This window comes from Podarcis gaigeae (genome assembly GCF_964106915.1).
Source record: "Podarcis gaigeae genome assembly, chromosome: 14".
NCBI classification, from domain to species: Eukaryota; Metazoa; Chordata; class Lepidosauria; order Squamata; family Lacertidae; genus Podarcis; species Podarcis gaigeae.
Window position 1 is genome coordinate 45,024,369 of NC_139690.1, and position 23,469 is coordinate 45,047,837.

Here is a 23,469-nt window from a genome sequence, read left to right on the forward strand (position 1 = left end):
TGGTGCTTCAGGTTAAGAACAGTTTCAGGTTAAGAATGGACCTCCGGAACGAATTAAGTACCGGTACTTAACCCGAGGTACCACTGTGTTGTTGTTGTTGTTGTTGTTATAGTACGTTTTCCAGCACACAAATCATCGGGGTTCATGGGCTGATCCCGCGGTTGTGTTCTTAAAATTTAAGTCTCTTAACAGTTCCAGGGGCGCCAGCATCCCACTTTGCGCCCCCTTCCTTTGGCAAGAGCGGATGCTTGGATATATTTTCAGCTAATCCACAGCGGGCACAGTGGCGTAGCGTGGGGGGTGTAGGGGGGGCCGGCCGCACCGGGCGCAACATCTGGGGGTTAGGGTTAGGGGGCGCAAATCCACGGGTTAGGGGGTGCAAATTACTTGCCTTGCCCCGGGTGCTGACAACCCACGCTACGCCACTGAGAGGGCACAAGGAGAAGGGGACGGCAGAGGACGAGATGGTTGGACAGTGTTCTTGAATCTACCAGCATGAGTTTGACCAAACTGCGGGAGGCAGTGGAAGACAGGAGTGTCTGGCGTGCTCTGGTCCAGGGGGTCATGAAGAGTCGGACACGACTAAACGACTCAACAACAACAACAATCCACAGCGGGTCAGAATTCCGAGGCAACGCGCCCTGGTCCGAAGGGCGCGCCAGGCTCCAAAGTGAGCCCCGATGGGACGGCGCCTCCACCGTCTAGCAGATTGCTCGAGGACCCCGCCAGCCCCAATCCGAGAAAGAAGCAAGCTCTCCCCGGGCCTGACTCCCGAGTAGACAGGTTTTGCAGGACCTCCCCCCCCCCGGGCTGCCATCCTGCGCAAGGCAGCGCGCAGCCGGTGCGCCCGCGCGGAGCCTAGCAAGCGGTAAGCCGTCGTGCGCTTTTCCTTCTCCACCGACGAAGGGGCGGGCCGGGGCGGGCCGGGGGCGGTCACATCACCGGGTGTGGCTGGGCGCCGCCCCCCCACGAAGGCTCCCAAAACCTCCCGGCGCTTCCTCGACGGCCCAACAAGCCCAGCGGACACAGCAGAGCAGCTCCACCCAACTAGGGCAGGTAAGTTCAGACGTGGCGGCCGCCAATGCAGCTCTGCGTCTCTCTCTCTCCGCTCCCTAACGAAACTGCAGGATCTTCCTGGGCTCGCTTTCTGCCAAGTTCTGTCCCTGGGGGGTGCCGTGGGTTTGGGGCAGGTGGGTCGGAGCAGGCTCAGCAACAAAGCCCCCTAGACGGGAGTGGCAGCGAAGAGCTGCGTCAGCTAGGCTTCTTCGCCGAAGCTTCAAGGCGCGTCGAGGAGTCCCAAGCTTGGGGGTGAGGAGGACGCGGAGGAGAAGAGGCTTGCAGAGATGAAATTGATGGAGGGGGATGTTGGGGGGTGAGGGGGTCTCTAAATGTGGAAGACAAGACAAGTCCGCGCACCCGGACCAGGGCGGGGTTGGACTCCGCGTTTGGGTACTTCGAGGCAGCATCCCCCGTCGGGTTTTTCAGAGCTGGGGCAGAGAAACTCGATCCTTCCCTAGCTTTCTGCGGAATGGGACCCACCTGAAAGTTGCCAAACTGAGTCCGCTGGGAGTTTTACCCAAAAGACATGCAGGGACCCAAATTGGCAGCTCGAGGTGATTGGTTTTTTTTTCTGTTTTGTTTCCCAACTTAGGAGGGCGTTTGGGGGCGACTTTGGGGGCTCCTCCCAAGCCCAGCAGTGGCAGATGGGGTCGTGTGTGTGTGTGTGTGTGTGTGTGTCTAGGCTGCTAGCCTCTCCTCCAATTTTGCATCTGGTCAAGTATGCCAGATGGCCAGGCGGTTTGCGAGGAGCTTCTGGGGGCAGCGAGGAGTTCATTAAAGGGAATAATGAGAACCTGACCTCAACCTTTCAGTGGCTCTCCTTTGGCCAGGCTCTGGGATCCTCAGCAGGGGTTGGAGGGGGGGGGGGGTGAAACGAAGATTGGCAAGTGAACTCCTCTCTCTCTCTCTCTCTCTCTCTCTCTCTCTCTTTTGGAAGACGCTCTGCTTTCTCTCCAGCAACAAGGGGAAGGGGGAGATTGTGAAACTAAGCTCTGATACGCAATAGCTCCGGGGCTCTGCTGGATTTGGCAGCCCTAGCCCCATGTGGCGTTGCAATATGTGGTGCATAGAGTGCACTTGGCTTCTTCTCAACGGGTGACTCTCCTCTTGGCTAACGTTCTTCATGTTTCCGAGCAAAGGAAGCTGCCTGTTTAGAAACCAAGGCTGCCCACGCACCACGTATTTAAAGCACACCCACCCACCCAAGAAAAGAACCATGGGAACTGTAGTTTGTTCAGGGTGCTGGGAGTTGTAGTTCTAGGAGGGGTAAGCTATAGTTCCCAGGATTTGGGGGTAGGGAGCTGCTTCAAATGTATGAAATGTATGCATTGACCCATCTAATTGGACCGTTGATCCATCTGACTCCATACTGTCAACTGACAGTGGCTCCCTGGTGTTTTCAAGGCAATTCGTGGGCAGAGTTAACCTGTGGAACTCCCTCCCACAGGAGGCAGTGACCTTGATGGCTTTAAAAAGAGACAAATTCATAGAAGAGAGGGCTGTTGGTGGCTACTAGCCAGGATGCCCGATCCGCTGGGAGCCTGAGGGCCCCATCCATTCCTGCCTCTCTCCACCTGGTCCAGGGTGGGGCCTGGCAGGCTTCATAAGAACTGCTGCTGCTGCTGCCCAGCAAGGACTGGAATGTTTTGGGGAAAAGTTTTGCCGGGAGTTTTTGCTGTTATTGATATGAGTTTTTTGTATCTTTATGTGGAAATTGTTCAGTTTGGTTATGTAGTTTTTTCACGTGTTCCACTTGGCTTTCAACTTGAACTTAGCCTGATCTTTTATGCCCCTTCCTTCCCTCCCCCTCCCCTTTTTATGAAGATTACCCGCTCTGGGATCCCACAGCTAATTCTCCCCTGGTCTCCACGCTGGCCCAAATAGGACTAATTTAGCCAGCTAGCCCTGGTGATCATCTAATGTTTACTAGATGGATTTCCCCCCTAAATTGATTTTTTAAATTCTGAATTTATTGTTGTTCAAGTTTTATACTGTATTTTATGCTGGGGTTTTGTTGTATCAATTGTTTAAAATTTGTTGTTAGCCACCCTGAGCCCGGTTTTCTGAACTGGAAAGGGCGGGGTATAAATAAAATTTTATTATTATTATTTATTTTTATGACTACTTTGCTGTGTATGTAACTATGAAAATCTTTTCGTATTGTAAGCCGCCTTGAGCATTGTTTTAACTGTGGAAAGGCGGCATATAAATAAAATGATGACGATGATGATGATGATGAAGATGATACCTGTGCTTCCTCCCCCATTGGAGACCGCAATGTTTCTGAATCCTAGCTGCTGGAAAGCACAGGAGGGGGGAGTGTTGCTCTTGGGATCAGATCCTGCCTTGGATTTCCCGCAGGCATCTGGTTGGCCACTGTGAGAACAGGATGCTGGGCTAGATGAGCCATTGGCCTGATCCAGCACACTCTTCTTACATAGGGGTCCAGTGATAACACCTGGGACCTACTGTATGCAAACCCACCTATGTGCTACGCAGTGTTAGAAACTCGGATATATAACCTAGGTGCCAAATGTCTAGATGCCATTCTGGGCCAAGGGGGCTTTTTGATTCCTGAAATTCGTTCTGATTGTGCAGATAAAACAGAGCTGATAGAATTCTACAGGATGAGGAATTAGTGTATGAAAATGGTCCAGATCCAAGGATCCCCAGGCATGCACCTCCAGACGGTGGAGAGACGTCAGGCACCATCCTTGTACTCGGGCATCTCCACTTGGTTGCAAGTGGCCGAAAGCCAGGTGCAAAATGCTCCTGGCAAATTTTGAATGCTGCTGCTCTGGCCTTTAGCCCAAGGTTGAAATTCACATTGATGAGCAGAAGCTGAGCAACGAAGGAACCTGTTTTCTTGAAGCACAGCCTCCTCCCCATTGTAATTCTTGTCGGTTTCCCCCCATTTGTGGGCTGAGGGAAGGGTCCTGCTCCTTGGAAAAGCAACCCCCGAATAAGTATGGGCAGAGGGAAGCTGAGTCATATGTAATTTCCGAAGAAGCCTTGTGCAACAGAAACCTTTTCTTCTGAGCTGCCTTTTGTAATCTCTTCCAAGCATTCGCGGTTGTGCTGCTGTGAATCGTTCCAGTTTCGTCCACCCCATTTTTGTAACCAAGGTAGGCAGCAGGTGCCTTGTGTTGTGAAAGACAGTTTTGTCCAGCCCTGGCTTGACTTGAGAAATGTCCAAATTCTGCGGGTCATCAGTTCAAGGGTGAAACAAAATCTGAATGCCTCTGGTTGCCAAACAGGCTGAACAGCTTAGGGCAGTGGCTCCCAAATGTTTTCATGCCACCACCCCCTTGGTTCCATAAACTCACCCCCAGTGCCCCTTACCCTATAACAAGCAGTATTGAAATTAGCAGTTTGCATGACCCATTAAGGAAGGTGATGTTATGGACTGGTTGGACGCAGAAGAAGGGTGGGGGCACCAGCTAGGGAACCTCCCCCAAGGGAAGAAGGCTCAGAGCCCGGGGAGTGTTGGTGGGACAACAATGTCATAAGAGGAAACTGACTGGGGGAGGAAGTGTTGGAAGCTGAAAGGGTAACAGGGCTTAGTGAGCAGGAAGAGGCTGTGACAGAGAGCAGTCATGGACCAGAGGCAGAAGTCAAAGCTGGAGAGGAGGGAGGCCAAAAGGCTGAGAAGATTCAGGCTGCTGAAGAAGCCATGGGGTCCCACCCACTGCTGTGGCCAGCTCTCCCAGTACCATCAGAGGTATGAAGAGGGAGAAGCAAAGACAGACATGCTAGCATAGTCTCAGATTGCTTGGGGGAAAACCCTGGAGGAGGAGGAGCTTTAGGGAGCAATGGAAAGGCAGAGACCTTCAGTCCTCACAACTGTTTCATTAGGCTGAGATTTCCTGGGAAGAGTTGCTGTCCTTCCTAGGCCTGAGCCCTTTTATTTCCTTGAATGAAGAACGAAGTTCACTGACGCTTTGTGAGTTATTGTTCACCTGCTTCCAACACCCACCCTGACAGATAACAACACCATCAAATTTAAAGAAGTAAAAATAAATTGCAGGTTTATTCAAAACCCAAACTATTTATTGTAATTAATTCAACGAAATTAATGAACTTGATCCAGTGACCCCAGCTTTCCAGAGTTTGGTAGTCATTTGCACATCCAGTGGCCCCTCACTTGCCTCTTAGTCTGTCCCCCCCCCCACAAGTATTCCCGCTGCCCCCCAAGGGGTGGTACTACCCAGTTTGGAAACCACTGGCTTAGAAGAAGGAAGGAATGACTTGATGGGGGCTTCATGCAAAATTGGGACGCCTCCACCAAAATTAGCAGCTTGGAAGTCGTTCCATGGAGGGTTTTTTAAAAAATGAATTGGTTGCTAGTGAGTAGCGGTCATGAAAGTTGTTTGTTCTCAATAGCCTTTTTTTTAAAGGACATTCAAATCTTCCTGTTGCATATTCAAGGATGTGGCAATTTTTTGTGTCACAAAGCGCAGAACAGTTTGAGAAAGTTTAGACGTCAATACCCAGATTGTATTTGTTAGCAAAGGATTGCTTCTCTGAACTTTATTTTTGGGTGGAACTTTTCCAGTACAGTGGTACCTCGGGTTACATACGCCTCAGGTTACAGACTCAGCTAACCCAGAAATAGTACCTCAGGTTAAGAACTTTGCTTCAGGATGAGAACAGAAATCATGCTCTGCCGGCGCGGCAGCAGCAGGAGGCCCCATTAGCTAAAGTGGTCTTCAGGTTAAGAACAGTTTCAGGTTAAGAACGGACCTCTGGAACGAATTAAGTACGTAATCAGAGGTACCACTGTACAGTGAGTGTGGACGGAACACAGCCTATGAAAAGCTACAACAATTAAAAATGCAGCCAATTTAGCTTGGATAGGGTAGAGCACTGAACTGCGAAACCTTCAAGCTGTAATTATTTTCATTAGCCGGTTAGCCAGATTCTGTAATGCTCTTGGTGAAAGGGGGGGGGGCAGGAGTTTGGGACTGAGAGAGAGAGAGAGAGAGATAAAACTTTATTTGCATTAGCCAATGGCCACAACAACAGTAAAACATTACAGTATATGCGGAAAAGGAAATTTGATATAAGAGCACAAATTAAAGTCCTGAATCAGCAGTCAGTTAGTGGCCCTTATTCTGATTGCTCCTGCTATGCACCTAGCAACCTTTGCTGTTACCTGCTCATTTTGATCTGATAGAAGAAAGGACATTGTGGCAGTGGTTGAGCGCCCTGGGATGGTTAGTACGAGTGGGGAGATGATCTCGTTCCTCAGGTCTTTGTAGAGAGTATAGGACAGGAGGACGTGTGCCGCTGTTTCGGTGCTACCGTCTCCACAAGGGCAAAGACGTTTCTCAGGCCGGATCTTTTGGAACCGACCCTCAAGTACCGCAGATGGCAAAACATCCCGTCTTGCAAGTGTAAAAGCACATCTGCATTTTGGGATAATACGTTTGTGCAGATATGGGGTTGGGACTGAGATGTAAGGTTGGCATAACTCATCTGTGGGCGGGAACACAGAGGGTGCTGCTTGAAACTGAGTCATGCCGTTGGCCCATCTATCTTAGTATTACCCGCACTGACTGGCAGCAGCTGTGCAGAGATTTTGGCCGGAACCTCTTCCAAGCCCTTCCCGGAGATGTCGGGGATTAAACCCAGGACTTTCTGCCATGAATGCTTGAGTTGAGATTCTTGCATTTCAGGGGGTTGGACTTGATGACCCTCGGGGACCCCTTCCAACTCTACAGTTCTATGCTTCTTCATCGGAAACAGATGCTCTGCAGACCTACAGTTGGACACAACCAGCACTTGGAGTCCTCTTCCTTTTCCTCCTTGGTCTTGTCTTTTTGCTGCTGATCCAAGATTGGCATAGCTAGTTGAAGGCAAGCTCTGTCTGTGCCCAGCTTGGCCCCGAGTGGATCTGCTGTCATCTGAGACTCGGAGGCTATCCTGGCGCTTGTGCCAGTTCTGCATTCATTGATAGGCCTGCATTCATGCTGCTCTGAAAGCTCCTTTTGTTTCTTGGGCGCCTGGGATATTAATGCTGTGTTTTAAAAACAAGAATGATTCCCACCCCCGCTGCCGCGGCCGATCCACTTCCCGAAAATGAGCTTTCCCAGAAATGCAAGTGATGGGGAGCATGTTTGTGAGGGACGCAGTTGGGAGGGCATTGCCACTAATCATTAGGGGCTGGGGTCCACATCCACAGCTGTGATTCCTTTTGGGGCATCTTAGGCAGTGTTAGAAAATAGCCAGGAGCCAGGTGCAATTGCGACCGTGCGGAGATCTCTGAATGCCAAGTTGGCAGTGGACATCTCCATTTCGCTGGCTCCTCCAGCTTTCTTTCTTTTTAAAATATTTTTTATTGATCAATTTCCACACAACAAATTATCAAACCATACATTGTTTTTCCCCTCTCCTCCCCCCTCACCAAGGACTTCCCTCAGCTCCTCTCCCTGGTTTCCCTTCACATATTTTCTCTGCATATTATAAAATTGTACATATCCTTACCTATCTATTCATCATGTTATCACCCAATAAATTTGTGGATTTATTTAACCAGTGTTGTGTAGTGGTTAAGAGTGGTGGACTTATAATCTGGTGAACCGGGTTCGCTTCCCTGCTCCTCCACCTGCAGCTGCTGGGTGACCTTGGGCCAGTCACACTTCTCTGAAGTCTCTCAGCCCCACTCACCTCACAGAGTGTTTGTTGTGGGGAAGGAAGGGAAAGGAGATTGTTAGCCACTTTGAGACTCCTTAGGGTTGTGATAAAGCGGGATATCAAATCCAAATCCAAAACTCTGGATGTTTACTCAAAACCTACCAAGGAGTCCAATTCATTTTGTTGTCTTTTTCGATAGTTTGTAAAAAGTTCCCATTCCTCACAGTTGTCCTTGTCTCGCAACTTCTAAGTCAGTTTGACCAGTTCTGCCTAATTCATCAATTTCTCTTGCCACTGTTCTTTCGTCAGGGTTTCCTCATTCTTCCATCCTTGTACTATCAAGACTCTTGCTGTTGTTGTAGCATACATAAATAAATCCTTTGTTTATTTAAAGGATTTAAAGAAGTCCTCCAGCTTTCTTAAGCAGGTCACACAGCTTCCTTGACCGTCGGACCCGCTATGGGTCTTGTCCGCTCAATCTGCTAGAGCCAGTCTTCACATACAGAGGAGTCCCTAACTCAGTTAGGATTTGAGACCCATCAGCTCCCCTCACCTGGTTTAGCCAGCTAGTTGAAGCAATGTGCAGTGGAGGGGCCAAAGGTAGACAAACTACCTCAGAAGGAGCACGATGTGTCCCCTGCCATAGGTACTACCTCTCCCCTAACACCCCATAAGAGCTTTAGTAAAGGTAAAGGGACCCCTGACCATTAGGTCCAGTCGTGGCCGACTCTGGGGTTGTGGCGCTCATCTCGCTTTACTGGCTGAGAGAGCCGGCGTACAGCTTCCGGGTCATGTGTCCAGCATGACTAAGCCACTTCTGGCGAACCAGAGCAGCGCACAAAAACGCCGTTTACCTTTCCGCCGGAGCGGTACCTATTTATCTACTTGCACTTTTGGCGTGCTTCCGAACTGCTAGGTGGGCAGGAGCAGGGACCAAGCAACGGGAGCTCACCCCGTCACGGGGATTCGAACTGCCAACCTTCTGATCGGCAAGCCCTAGGCTCTGTGGTTTAACCCACAGCGCCACCCGCGTCCCCACTGATTTAAATGTCAAAAAAGCAGGCTTTGCCAATGTGCTGGCTGGGGCTGATGAGAACTTTGGTATTATTATTATTATTATTATTATTATTATTATTATTATGGCTTTTCGAAAGCTGGAACTCATAGGAACTCAGTTCCGGCACCTCTCAGGTGGGTACCATTGCCATTATAAGAGAACAAGGGAAGTGTCCATGGTGAGTTCTGGCACCTCTTTTTCTAGAAAAATAGCTATTATTGTTAAATTTGTATACCGCCCTTCATCTAAAGATCACAACATAAAAATACAAAATGAGAACACGAAATACATAATAAAATACAAGGAAACCAATAACCCCCATTCCCACAAACACATTTAAAAGGGCATAGGATGTTAGTCATCTCAAGCTCGGGTTATAGAGAAACATTTTTGCCTGGCCCTTAAAGATATAGGTATTTAAGCCTCTCTGGGAGATGAACCTTTGCTCTCCTTTAACTGCCTCCTTTGCAGCTGTCAAGGCTGGGGCAAAACTGCACGGGTTAATGATCCATCGCCTTATCAGTGGGGCAGATCCTGCATCTTGCTACTGGCCTGGGTGTGGCTCACCTTGGCCAAAGTTATCATATGACGTCCTCATGACTTTTGCTCATGACGAGGCCGAAGGAACAGCTCTGCGTCAAAAGAGTTTCCCAGTATCTCAGGGGTGGGGAATATTTTTGGCCCACCCGGGCAGATCTTTAGCTTTCCCCCACCCACAGGCCAACTTTGACAGGTGGGATGAGTCACCTACCGGCCAGTCACTGGTTGTCATGATGATGTCAGGTGACTGATAGGTGAGCCCACCTGTTAGAAGTTCATCCATGGGGTAGCTGGGGGGTGCAGGAAGTAACACCAAGCAAGTTTGGACTCTGCCCACAAGCTGATGAAGGGAAGAATCAACCCTGATCGCTACAGTGATTTGTGTTGCGAGCAGATTCCACACACGGAACATGCTGGTAGAACAGCACGCAGCAGGATTTTTTTTTAAAAAATCTTTTATATATTTTTCTTTTTCATTCATTACATACATCTCAGATTCTTAACATTTACTATATATTCCTCCCTCCCTCCCCTCCAAGGCTTCCCCCAACTTCCCAACAGTAAATACACCATCACATTTCACTATCTTCTAAACATTTTCTAAGGATAATAATGTGAATGTTTATTTAAATCCTGCCATCAAGTCTACTGACTTTCTTTGTTTCTGCAAATATAATATGAATGGTTCCCAATCTTTTTCAAAGCCTCTGTTGTCTTTTTCTCTTAGTCTGTCATCTTTGCCACTTCTACATAGTTCATCAACTTCTCTTGCCATTTTTCTTTAGTTGGTATTTCTCCAGCCTTCCAATTTTGTGCAATCAACATTCTTGCTGCTGTAGTGGCATACATAAGCACCCAGCAGGATTAAACCTTCTCCATTAGCTGACATTGGCTGATGGGCCGGTGGGTGTGTTATCACTTCCCCCAAACATTCAGCTGCTTTTTTCCAAGTCTTCCTCTGAACGAGTCTTTCAGAGATGAGTTGCGTGTTGAGCACGGGGGCTTTTTAGTGATGGCCCCCTCAATTCTGGCTTGGTGTCGAATTCTCTTTCAATGCCATACAAAGTCCCTCTCCCCATATCCTCCGATACTTAAGGCGTTTATATACTCAGTGTTTCTAAGTGGCCTACATGCCAATAAACCGTGCTGGGAACAAAGCAATTAAAAAAATCTCCATAAAACCCAACGGAAGCCTGAACACTGCCTTTAAAACACCTGGAGGAAAGTCCATCAGGGAGGGGGCTTATCTAATCTCAGTTGGGGAGAAATTATTTTATTTACAAACTGCACCTTTTGCCTTATTCTTCTAGGCCTGTTGACACTTGGGCTGCTTCAGTCTGGTTCCGTAATTTTATTTTACGCCCTCCACATACTATACAATAAACCAGACATTGTAACATTTCCAGTTAAGCGGAAGGGCAGGATTTCTAAATATGATTATTCAGGAAGCTGCCTTCGCTACGTCAGGCACTTTATCCATTTATCTCAGCTCTTTCTATGCTGACTTGCTGGCAGCTTTCCAGGGGTTTAGATAAGGGCATCTCTGAGCCCCACCTCGTGGTTGCTGTGGGGCTTGAACCCGGGACCTTCTGGGTGCAGGGCAGTTGCTCTGCCTGTGAGCTACAGGCTATTCCCTTGTGTTTTCACTCCTGCATTTGCTAGGGTTTGAAGGATTGGATTTTAAAATCTATTACATTCCCCCCCCCCAAACATTTTTATTAAGTTTTCCATCTTTGTCATATTCACGTTTTGTACATAAATCTATAACTTCATACATCGCTCTAACAGAGCATCGACCTCCTTCCCTCCCTCTTTCTGACTTCCAAACATCATTCTGAGTTCTTGACATTTCTATAATTACTTTTTTACCATCAGCGCAATGAACTGTTTCAAAAGGACTGGAACAAATTTATATTTTATACGAAAGAAAACTGCAAACATCTGAAAACGTTTGTAGGTTTGAATTGAAATGTTTTGTAATGTAAATATAAGGAATCTGATTTACCAATAATAAAATCTATTACATTTTAACAGATTTGTGAGATCCCAAAGAGGACTTGCTTAATTAAGAGGTACCTAATCGATACAGCAAATAAATGATAAGTAACTTGGTTTGGAACCATGGTTTTTTAAAAAGGATGGTTGTCTCTTCCATGTGAGCTGCTTTCCTGTTGAGGTCCTTGGTGAAGGCTGTTGGTCAGGATGGAGAAGAGGCTCGTCTGCTTTGCATACCCGTCTAGCCCCCAGAGTACCATTTTCCTATGTTATTGTTTGCTTATGAACCACAGAATCATCCAGTTGGAAGGGACCCTGAGGGTCATCTAGCCCAACCCCCCTGCAACGCAGGAATATCATAGAATCATAGAATCATAGAGTTGGAAGAGACCACAAGGGCCATCGAGTCCAACCCCCTGCCAAGCAGGAAACACCATCAGAGCACTCCTGACATATGGTTGTCAAGCCTCTGCTTAAAGACCTCCAAAGAAGGAGACTCCACCACACTCCTTGGCAGCAAATTCCACTGTTGAACAGCTCTTACTGTCAGGAAGTTCCTCCTAATGTTTAGGTGGAATCTTTTTTCTTGTAGTTTGGATCCATTGCTCCGTGTCCGCTTCTCTGGAGCAGCAGAAAACAACCTTTCTCCCTCCTCTAGGTGACATCCTTTTATATATTTGAACATGGCTATCATATCACCCCTTAACCTCCTCTTCTCCAGGCTAAACATGCCCAGCTCCCTTAGCCGTTCCTCATAAGGCATCGTTTCCAGGAATATTTTGGCCCAATGAGTGGCTCAAACCCAGGACTCTGCGATTTAGAGTCTCTCTCTCTCTCTCTCTCTCTCTCTCTCTCTCTCTCTCAGCTGAGCTATTCCAGCTGTTTCTCCTTTATATTCCACCTTTCCTCCTTGCTCCAGTACGAAATGGTGGTGGTCACCAACTTGGGTGGCTTCAAAAGGCAGTTTCGTGGAGGAGAAAACTATCAATGGCTACTACCCAGGATGTCTAAGCTCTGCTTCCACGGCTGGAGGAAGCAACACTTCTGAATAGCAATTGCAGGAAACCACAGAAGGCAAGAGAACTCTTGTGCTTTGGGTTCTGCTTCTGGGCTTCTCATTGAGGCATCTGATTGACTTCATCAAGAAGAGGATGCTGAACTAAAGTAGCCATTGGGTGGACCCAACAGGCTCCTCTTATGTTCTTAAGTTAGTGAGGACAGGTGTAGGGGCTTTCCGCTGTAAGCAGGCAGATGGAGCAACAGAAACTGCAAGTAGCAATGTGTGAACTGTACAAATATTTTTTTGAAGCGTTCAGGCTTCCGTTGGGTTTTATGGTGATTTTTTAAATTGCTTTGTTCCCAGCACGGTTTATTGGCATGTAGGCCACTTAGAAACACCCAAGTATATAAACGCCTTAAGTATCAGAGGTTATTGGGAGAGGGACTTTGTACGGCATTGAAAGAGAATTCGACACCAAGCGAGAATTGAGGGGCCACCACTAAAAAGCCCCTGTGCTCAACATGCAACTCATCTCTGAAAATAGTTTTCACGCTTGCAGTTACTGTGGGGGGGGTGACCAGCCCCTGCCTGAATGAAATGATTGTCTTGGTGAGAGCCTAATTTGGAGGAAACATATGTCCAACAGCAAAAACGAAACCCACGATTTTCACTTTGAGGAACAGGCGGCGAGGAGAGGCTGGGGCAGTTTTTTTATTTCTGGGGTGGGTTGCTCATTTGGACATTGGTTTGTGGCCTGTTTCTTTGGCCCATTCTTTAAAACTTCGCTTCGGGGAATTCCAGCTTCCTTTTCGAATCTTCTGCCTTGTAACTTACTGGGAGAAGTGATTCTTTTATAGCTGCTTGATAAATTGCTTCAGAGAGGCAAGAGCGTGTGATGTCTGAGCATTTGGGTTCCTGCCAATCATGGCTGGATTTGCATGTCAAATGGATGGCATCCTTGAGGCATCCGGCAATATCTAGTTGCCGATTCCCTCTCTGTTTTCCTTGTTGGGACATGCTGCCTCTGAGAGACTCCTTTAGCTACCTGGTGCTACAATGGTGCCTGACTCTGGATTGATCTCCGGCAGAAATGTTTCTCCTTTTAAGATAACCATGCAAATGCCCACCACTTTATGAATGACGCTTTTCTCTTCGGCTTCCTTCTTGTTCTGAACTGCATTGATAACCAAACTGCATTCCATACATCCAGGTGTGGCCTGTGATACCTTTTCACCCGAGCCACACCTGCTTGCCCAACACCTGTTGTCACAGTCGATGCCAGGCTGAAAACCTGGCTCAGCCCAAGGAAGGTGTGTAGGCATTTTGGATGGGCCAAGACAGCAAAATCGTACGCCAAGTGCTTTCTTGAGCACTTAACACGGCACTTTAACCGCAAAGGTCTTGCAAAGAAACATCGCCTGATGTCACTGTGATGTCAGGGGACTGACAGCTCTGTTTGCCTGTCAGATTTGATCCACAAGCTGAGGGTAGGGCAGTAACCAATGTGGCTCAATCCTGTTCCCCACCCCTGCATGAGAATTTTCACAAGGCTGTCCTGCTGTGAGCTCTGTTCTCATGCTTTGCAAAGTTTGGTGAAGGTGCAATGAACCATGCATTTCTGCCACTTCCTCTTCAGGTCTGAGTCATGGCGGCTATTGCTGATACCTGTAGTTTTAGCACTTCCTGATTCAGGGACTTGTGATGAGATAGGACTGCTTTTTGTTGGGGACTGCGGGAGGGAGAGAAGGAGAGAGTCAACACAGATTCTTTTGACATTACAAAAAAACCAGGAACTAATTGAAGTGTAGGTGGGTTCCTACAAGGCAAGACACAGCGATAACAGCAAGAACTTTTATTGAACTACATAACTGGGAAACAGGGGCAATGCAACTGCTTATATACATTCCTGAAAGCCTGGGCCACTCTCACTCTCCCCGTGATTGGCTGTCTAAACTTCCAAGCTGCGAATCACGACTCCGAGTTCAAGGGCCAATGGCAGAGGCCCAAATCTGAAATGTTCTGTGATTGGACACCACGTATCGAATCAGAACACATGAGCTCAGAATTCTTAGTCCAGACTCAAGCTCAGGCAGACACACTGAATACATAACACCTAGGTAAAGGTAAAGGTAAAGGGGCCCCTGACCATTATGTCCAGTCGTTACCGACCCTGGGGTTGCGGCGCTGATCTCGCTTTACTGGCCGAGGGAGCCGGCGTACAGCTTCCGGGCCATGTGGCCAGCATGACTAAGTTGCTTCTGGTGAACCAGACCAGCGCACGGAAACATTGTTTACCTTCCTGCTGGAGTGGTACCTATTTATCTACTTGCACTTTGAGGTGCTTTCAAACTGCTAGGTTGGCAGGAACAGGGACCGAGCAATGGGAGCTCACCCTGTCACGGGGATTCGAACGGCCGACCTTCTGATCGGCAAGTCCTAGGCTCATTGGTTTAACCCACAGCGCCACCCGCGTCCCAGTATATAACACCTAGTTTTTATTAAAGATTTTCTTATGTTGGTTGCAATTGCTCCTGGGTGTTATTTGGCCTGTGCACGCTTGGAAATCCTGCAGCAGCCTTTGCAGATGTTTTGGACTACAACTCCCATCAGGCTGGTGGAATTTGTCGTTCGAAATGTCTGGTGTGCACCACGTTGGCATAGGTTATTCTACAGCCTTTGCTCGTCCCTTGCAAGTCAAGCGAAGATGTGTTTCATTCCAGTTCAGCTGGAACATGGAATTCCCTCTCCTCTCGATTGCCGGAAATGTTGTCCAGCCACTGTGCTGGGCTTCTGACACTTCCGTGACAGCTAGCAACTTAATGAAAGGTGAGGTTTTCAGGAATCTGGGTGCTCCAGCATTGCATCATACACTACCAACCTCGTCTAAGAGTTCTGCCCTTATTTCCTTGAAAGGACAGTTTCCTAGGTGGAGGCTGGTTTCATGCTAATAAAAGCCACAGAAACATGACTGTAGGAAACTTGCCTTCTCAAATATTCCATGAGGTCTGGTTGGTGTAGGTATGACCGACTTGACTTTTAATTCCAGAATGTGACATCACCAGAAAGCTGCAGAGGTAGGTCAAGTTGTACAAAACTGCCCTGGGCTAAGCTAGCTTTACATTTACTTCTCTCTCTTTCTCTCTCTCTTTTTGCAAATTTATTGAGGAAAGAAAGAAAGAAAGAAAGAAAGAAAGAAAGACAAAACATCAGAGTACAATACATCTGCATCCATCTTAATTTACACATACAGATTAATCTGCGCATTCCAAATCAGTATCCAAACAAAGTTGGTGTTTATAGAAAATGTGTTCAAATATAACAAGGGCGTTATTGTACAGTGGTACCTTGGGTTACATATGCTTCAGGTTACATACGCTTCAGGTTACAGACTCCGCTAACCCAGAAATAGTACCTCAAGTTTTGAAGAACTTTGCTTCAGAACAGAAATCGTGCTCTGGCGGCGCAGCAGCAGCAGGAGGCCCCATTAGCTAAAGTGGTGCTTCAAGTTAAGAACAGTTTCAGGTTAAGAACGGACCTCCAGAACGAATTAAGTACTTAACCTGAGGCACCACTGTATTTTCAGCTGATGAAGACTATCACGAAACAGTAGTATCATTCCGGAAACACTGTCCTTGAGACTTTTGGGACGTCTTCTGTTGGAACCTTTGAAAAACATTTGAGAAAACCTTACTTTTTAGACGTTGGAGACGTCTCTTTTTGAAACCTTTGAATAACCATTGTGAGACTGACCTTTGACGCCTGTCTTCAGCGCATGGCTTGACGTTCTGCACCACTAGTCTGTTACTTTATATATACCTTATATATATGAACTCCAGTAGATTTATTTCTACCTTTTGAATGATACCACTATTCTATTACATATGATTTAACAGTTATTAGCCTACGTGTTGTGTCTATATTTCTGTGATCGGCTGTGGACTCAGCAGGGCTGTGAATGGCTGCCTGTCCCCAAAGAGGAACCGCTAGCCAGAAACTGATGGAGAGGAACTTCAAAGCTTGATGCTTCAGCTGTCTCCTTCTTCCCATGTTCACTTTCTAGTCCGATGACATTGGCAAAGTGGAAGGAACTCTTTTCAGTTCCTCTCTTGCACCTTCCTTGTGTTATAAGAAAAAACTGCCCCCTTTCCCTTATGGGGTATCTAAGAGCCAGTATAGAATCCTTAAGTGGGTTCCCTATCGGTAGGAGAAAATAACAGAGGCCAACCAGAGAATATTGAGAAGCAAAGCAGCTAGTAAGCCTGATCTTTGTTAACTGTTGCAACAGGGTGCTTCCCTCACTCGCCACACACAGGAGGGAGGAGAGAACCCAGAACAATGGTGCACAAGTCCTTCTAGAGACTTTGGAAACAAAATAATAAAAAATCCTTCCAGTAGCACCTTAGAGACCAAGTAAGTTTTTTATTGGTATGAGCTTTCGTGTGCATGCACACTTCTTCAGATACAGTGGTACCTTGCAAGACGAATGCCTCGCAAGACGGAAAATGCGCAAGACGAAAGAGTTTTCCATTTTTTGAGTCGTTCCGCAAGACGAATTTCCCTATGGGCTTGCTTCGCAAGACGAAACGTTTTGCGAGTTTGTTTCCTTTTTCTTAAAGCCGCTAAGCCGCTAATAGCCGTGCTTCGCAAGACGAAAAAACCGCAAGACGAAGAGACTCGCGGAACGGATTAATTTCGTCTTGCGAGGCACCACTGTACCACAAAATACCACCAATAATTATTTCCTAATAGAGAAGTAGCTTGGTTTTCAAACAGCTTAATTCTCAAACATTTTGGCTCCCGAACGCCGCAAACCCGGAAGTGAATGTTCCAGTTTGTGAACTATTTTTGGAAGCCGAACGTCCGACGGGGCTTCCGTGGCTTTTGATTGGCTGCAGGAGCTTCCGGCAGCCAATCAGAAGCCGCACTTTGGTTTCTGAACGTTTTGGAAGTCGAATGGACTTCCGGAATGGATTCCATTCGACTTCCAAGGTACAACTGTACTGAAGATATTGCTTGGTCACAGTTATAGCTAACACTTTTCTTTTTATTGAGCTATACATCTTTTTGCACCTGCATTTTCAAAAAAATCTGTAAACATATCCTTAAAAAATAATTGAGCATCAGATCGCATGTGAGGATGTCAAGTTGCTTAACACTGGGAGGGAGGGGGTTGTTGGTTTGTGGCCTTGTTTCTTCTTGCCTAATTTTTGGCACATGAAGTCCCAGAACCACTGAGAAAGATCCCAAGTGTGTTTGTGTTAATATTTCCAGTAACACTTCCAAGAATTATGGGAAACAAGGGGGGGGGGCAAAGGAAGCAGCGTAGATAACCGTAAAATCTGATGCAGGCAGAGTCATTAGAGTGGAGAGTTCTCTGGCTTCCATCAGTTCTAAGAATAAAACCGCAAGTAAATGCTTGCATGCGCATCTGCCACGGCTGGCTAGATGCTAATCGCTTATCTGGCCTCTCCTGGCAAAACATCTCTATTCAGTGGTTGCATTTGAGCGCTGCTCTATGAAATTCTGCAGCCTCGTTTTAGAGCTTTGGGTTTAGAATCCCTGACAAGTGAGGCTGGCAAAAAACATTTCAGTTTGCACTGCTCCTGGTCAGCACTAGGAAACTCAGATCCAGTGGTACCTCGATTTTTGAACATCTCGGAAGTCAAACGTTTCGGTTTTCGAAGGCCAAAAACCCAGAAGTAACTGCTTTGGTTTCCGAACGCTTTTTGGAAGTTGAACATGCCATGCGGCTTCCGTATTGAGTTTTCTGGAAGTAAATACTTTGGTTTTCGAATGTTTTGGAAGTTGAACGGTCTTCAGGAGTGGATTACTTTTGAAAACCAAGAAACCACTGTATAGGCCAGGCACCAAATGGCTTCTTAAACCAAGGTTGCAGTTGCCAAAATGCAGGGGCATCTTGCCCATAGAGGCAGGTGGCACAGGGTGCGAAGTTCTGGAGGGCGCCAGGGAAGAGGCGGAGGGTGGGTGCGGCGCCTCCTGGCATCAACTCACCGCCCTCGCCCACCTCTGCCATGCTGCGCCAAAGCAATGCCGCGCCTGGGGCCTTTGCCTGCCGTGGCCATCGTGGCACAGGCGCCAGGGAAGAGGCAGAGGCTGGGTGCTGTGGCTCCTGGCATCAGCTCACTGCCCTTGCCCGCCTCGCTGAAGCAGCACCACACTCGGAGCCTCCGCCTATTCCCCACTGGAGAAGCTGCCCTCCAGCCGCTGCCCGCCTCCTCCAGCCCCACAAAGCTGCCAGCAAGGTCCACAACTCTGGGAAACAGGGCAGGGGGGTGCCAGAGGGATCTCTGCACCACGGCGCCGGATATACTTAATACGGCCCTGCCAAAATGGAATGTCTAGTTGCCATGTTTGGGCAGGATGGCTCTCAAGTCTTATTGTTCAGATGATGGACCGGCTGTGATGGATGACAAGTTAAATATCTGGCTGGTTCATTTGACAACCTTGAGCTTGGTTAAGAACTCTGAGAACTTAAAGAACAAAAGTCACTTGATCCAGGGATAGTCCACACATATACATGGGCCTGTTCTTAACTCTTTTTCTTAATGGTGACATGTCCTTTTTACTGGGGGTGTTGCCAAGGTTGAACTGGGACCCACTGCATGCAAAAGAGGATGATTTATGACTTACAGAGAGCACTATAGATTTGCATTCATAAGCACTTGAGTTAGCTATTCTTTCCTCCGCGTGGGAAAAAAGCTATTTGTTTTCTGCTCATGCTTTGAGGTTAAGGAATTTTCTGTGACTGTAAAGGTCCGAATAATAATAATATAAATAATAATTTTATTATTTATACCCCACCCATCTGCTCTGAAGTTTTGCACTCTTGCCAGGTTGGAAAGCTACACAGAGCCAGGTCCTTGGCGACAGGTTCTGAGGGTCTCTCTTTTTCTCTCCCTTCTGTTACTTTACAATATTGCAAGGCGGGGCCTGGGCCAGGTAAATTCAGCCTGGTTGGTCTGGGTGAGAGCAAGTTCCAATTGGCTGGGGGTTCCGCTCAGTTATGAGTTAACTGTCATTGTGGCAGGAAGTTAGGTTTTGGCCGTAGACTCTTAGGGGTAAGAAATTGACCTTTAGGCAGACTGGGCAGCAGCATAGCAGGGCCCAGGAGTCACGACTCAGGAATTAAGAGCAGAATAAGGAGTTCCACAGTGGCGAGGACGTCCCAACGAGTTCCCCTGCTTGTCCCGCCAAGCTTTTAAGACGAGGAGTGGTGAGCTCGCTTGCGAGACACACTTGCCTTGCAGGAATGTCAAGACAGCAGGGTTGGTCGCAGTGAGTTCTGTGCTCCTATCTGCAAAGGCAGTGCCTTTGGCTGGACGGGAAGGTTACAGCTTCCCATTCAGGGTCCTGCTCAGTCACTGCTGCCTCTTACATCTTTGCGCAGGGCCTGAAAGACAGAGCTGTTCCGCCTGGCCTTTGGTTTGGACTCAGTCTGGCCCTTATGTTTCCCTCACCTTACGGTTTTGACCTATAGAGAGTTACCTTATAACATTTGCTAAATCAAACTCAATATCAAAGGTCATCTCTCCTGATATCCCTAAAATGAAAGGTGTAAAACAAGGGTGCATTCATGCCCCTTTTCTCTTTAATTCCCCCCACATCAGATCTTCCAGAGTACATCCACAAAATAGAACCACATGTCCCCCAAATCAACCAAAACCCGGTCCCCCTTTAACTGTATGCAGATGATGCGACCTTATTATCACTGACGAGGATAGGTTTGAATCATCTTTTACTCTCCTTGGTTTCTTACTGTGAAATTAACAAACTCTCTATAAATTATGAGAAGACAAAAAAATCTGGTCTTCTCTAATTTCCGGACACTAGAGAAATGGAAAATAAGAGGACAAGAAATCCAGCAAATAAAGATGCAGATTTATTTCAGAATTTTATTCCAGAGCAACTCCAGTTGGTCAAACCAATGCACAAGTGCTATAAAACAGGCAAAACATACCCCACTTTTATTTTCAGAAATGTAATGGGTTTATACCAGCTGCCATTCAGATTTTTCAAGCTTAAAGTGTCGTCCCTTCTACTTTTTGGGATCCCAATATGGATGGAGGACGTGGGTGGCGCTGTAGGTTAAATCATAGAGCCTAGGGCTTGCCGATCAGAAGGTTGGCAGTTCAAATCCCCGCGACGGGGTGAGCTCCCGTTGCTCGGTCCCAGCTCCTGCCAGCCTAGCAGTTCGAAAGCACGTCAAAGTGCAAGTAGATACCTCCAGCAGGAAGGTAAATGGCGTTTCCGTGCGCTGCTTTGGTTTCACCAGAAGCGGCTTAGTCATGCTGGCCACATGACCTGGAAGCTGTACGCCAGCTCCCTCGGCCAGTAAAGCAAGATGAGTGCTGCAATCCCAGAGTCGTCCGCGACTGGACCTAATGGTCAGGGGTCCCTTTACCTTTATATAATAGTGATTTAGCCTGTCCTCGGGCTCCCAAATTCAATCAAGTATGAGACAATGTGTACAGAATGAGGTATACACATGATGAGCATGGACTAGCACTATAAAATACTGACTTCATTGCCATTTCCGTTCCCAACTGTTGAGTCTGCTTTCTGACTTACTTAAGGACTCCTATAAATCCAGATGGCTCCAACTCATACAGCAAAATTCAATTTATTGGTGTTGACTTGGAATTATTGTGTAATTCTCGTGAGCAGTACATTTATTGCAATATCCAAATTAGATAAGGGATATTGAAAAACAGAACATTGAGTCAGCTGTAAATCAAATCTGCTCCCTCAAGTTCTATGGTTTTAATACAACCAATAACAGGATGACTCAAAGTTAATAACATATTTTTCCATGTACAAGATGCCCCCATGTATAAGATGCCCCCTATTTGGGGGGACTCTTAATTGAGAAAATGGGTGGAGATTGTATCCATGTATAAGACGACCCACAATTTTGAACATAATTTTTTAATAAAAAAAACCTAGTCTTATACACGGAAAAGTATGGTAATTCCAGTCCAACGCAGGGCATTTATGTTAGCTGAACGTTTCTCCCTCAGCTTTTGTTAAGGGCAGATATTTAAACATCCCTAGAAATGATAGACAGTGTGGAAGTTATTTGAATGTGCTGGACACTGTGGAACATATTCTTTTCTACTGTCCACTGTACAACCAGCTACGTAAACACGTGTTATCCCCCTTTTTGGGTAGCTTAGCATCATGGCACAATGAAGATATCAAATTCTACCTATCTGATATTCAGCTGGAGGTGGCTGAGTTTCTGTCAATAGTATCTCCTATTGGCACCATTTAGCCGGGAAGACACTCCCATGACAATTTCTGTTACTATATGTCTTATATGGCTGCTTCTTTGTATATATATTTTTTAGAATGTTGCTGTCAGGGGTTCAGAAGGAGAGACACAGGAGGGGGAGCAAATGGAGAGTGAGGAGGAGGAGTACGAGGGGGGCGCAGGCAGTGACAGTGGCCAGAGTTATTCCACAAGCCTCTCTAGCGAATCGGAGGACTCACAGAAGGGAGCGCCGGTGGCCAGAGCGAAGGGGGGTCCAGGGGGGAAGCCCCAGGAGGAAGGGGCCAGCGGGGAGTCCCTGAGCAGCAGCTGGAGATCAGGACCAGCGTCTCCACCAGAGCGCAGTGGGGAGGGGGAGTCCCAGGAGTCGGGACCAGTGTCCTCACCACCAGAGGGAGGAGAGGAGTCAGGTTTGGCAACACCCACATCAGGAAGCGGGGAAACGGTCAGAAGGAAAGTCACCGGCTGGGCGCGCGCGCCAAGTTCAAATGTACAGGAGCGCGGCACAGCGGGGAGCCCAGGAAGGGAGCCAGGTCCTAAAGCCCGCCGGAGGGAGGGGCAAGACTCAAGAGGCTCAGCGTCAGAGGAGTCCAGGAAGGAGGGAACCCCAGAGGGCAGAAGGACCCAGCGCAGGAAAGAGCAGCGCAAGAGGTGGAGCCGGGCTAGAATCTTAAACTGGTGTGGGTGGAGCAGTGAGTCAGAGGGAACTTAGCCGGTCTAGCGTCAAGACGTGGGTCTGCGCGCCCAGAGCTTGGAAATGGAAACTAAACTTTAATAAAGACTTTTGTATATAACATCCACTGGGCGTTGGTCCTCTGTGAGCTGGGACCTAGCGGCAGTCCTGACAGTAAGTCCCCTCTCACTCATTTTCCACCAATTTTAAAACCTCGTGGAGTGTGGGAAAGCAGCAAGGGGTGAAGATTGGTGCTTCGCGAGCTCACGAAAACCAGGGAAATGACTACCGAAGAGAAGATAGCGAGTCTGCAAAACGCAGTGACACAGCTGAACGCAGAAATTTTGGCGTCCAGAAAGAAGGAACAGGAAGCAGCTGCTGCCTGCCAGGATCTGCGAACCAGGTTAGAAGTGCTAACTACACAGAGGCTACCGGCCACCAGACCAGAAGGGATTGGGCTGGGGAACAGAGGAGGGAGCCTTGTGTCTCACTTCAATGGGGACCTGCAGGAGTATCCTAACTTCAGAGCAGATGTACTATATGCACTGCAGCTGCTTGACAAGGACTTTAAAAATGAGGAAGAAAGAGTGGGATTTATTGTTTCGCATTTACGGGGAGAGGCGAAAACGTGGCTGCGCAATCTCTGGAGAGATAAGGATCCAGCCCTCCAAGATGCGGGTGCCTTCCTTAAAGTGATGGATGCGTGTTTTTTGTCTGAGATTGATGTGGATATCGCTAGGAAACAGATTCACGGACTAAGACAAGGTAGAGCCACTGTAAGGCAATATCATTCACGTTTTTTCACATTGGTGAACGCATTGGGGTGGGAGAGAGAATCGCCTGCCGTCAGAGATCTGTTCTGGGAGGGGCTGAACGGAGCTGTGAAAGACGAAATTGCAAGGGGGGAGAGACCCCAAACCACCAAGGACATTGTGGAGAGGGCACTCACCATTGGGGTTAGGCTGGAAGGACGCTCTTGGGACAAAGAGGAAGTGCATTGGGGCCGCACGCCAACGAAAGCACCACCCCCCTTTCCCAAGGAAGCGGCGTGCGCTCGATCCATGCCTCCGCTGGGAGGAGGAGAGGAGCCGATGGAGATAGGTGGTGCTAAGGCTCAGTCCACAGCCGGAGCCCTAACGCCGGGAGCAGTCAAAATGAAGCCTCCTAGAGGGACCAGGAAGTGCTACATCTGCGACAGTGCTCAGCACATGGCGAAAGAG

General features: G+C 47.8%; 1 protein-coding gene across 1 annotated transcript in view; it reads left to right on the plus strand.

Annotated features, from left to right (window-relative positions):
* The first annotated feature begins 448 nt into the window (after nucleotides 1–448).
* The window catches only part of LITAF (lipopolysaccharide induced TNF factor), a 39,478-nt gene continuing 16,457 nt past the window's right edge, over nucleotides 449–23,469 (plus strand). Inside the window, exon 1 of the mRNA XM_083711844.1 lies at nucleotides 449–1,056. The gene's annotated coding sequence lies outside the window, so the exon portion shown is untranslated. The remainder of the gene's footprint in view (nucleotides 1,057–23,469) is intronic.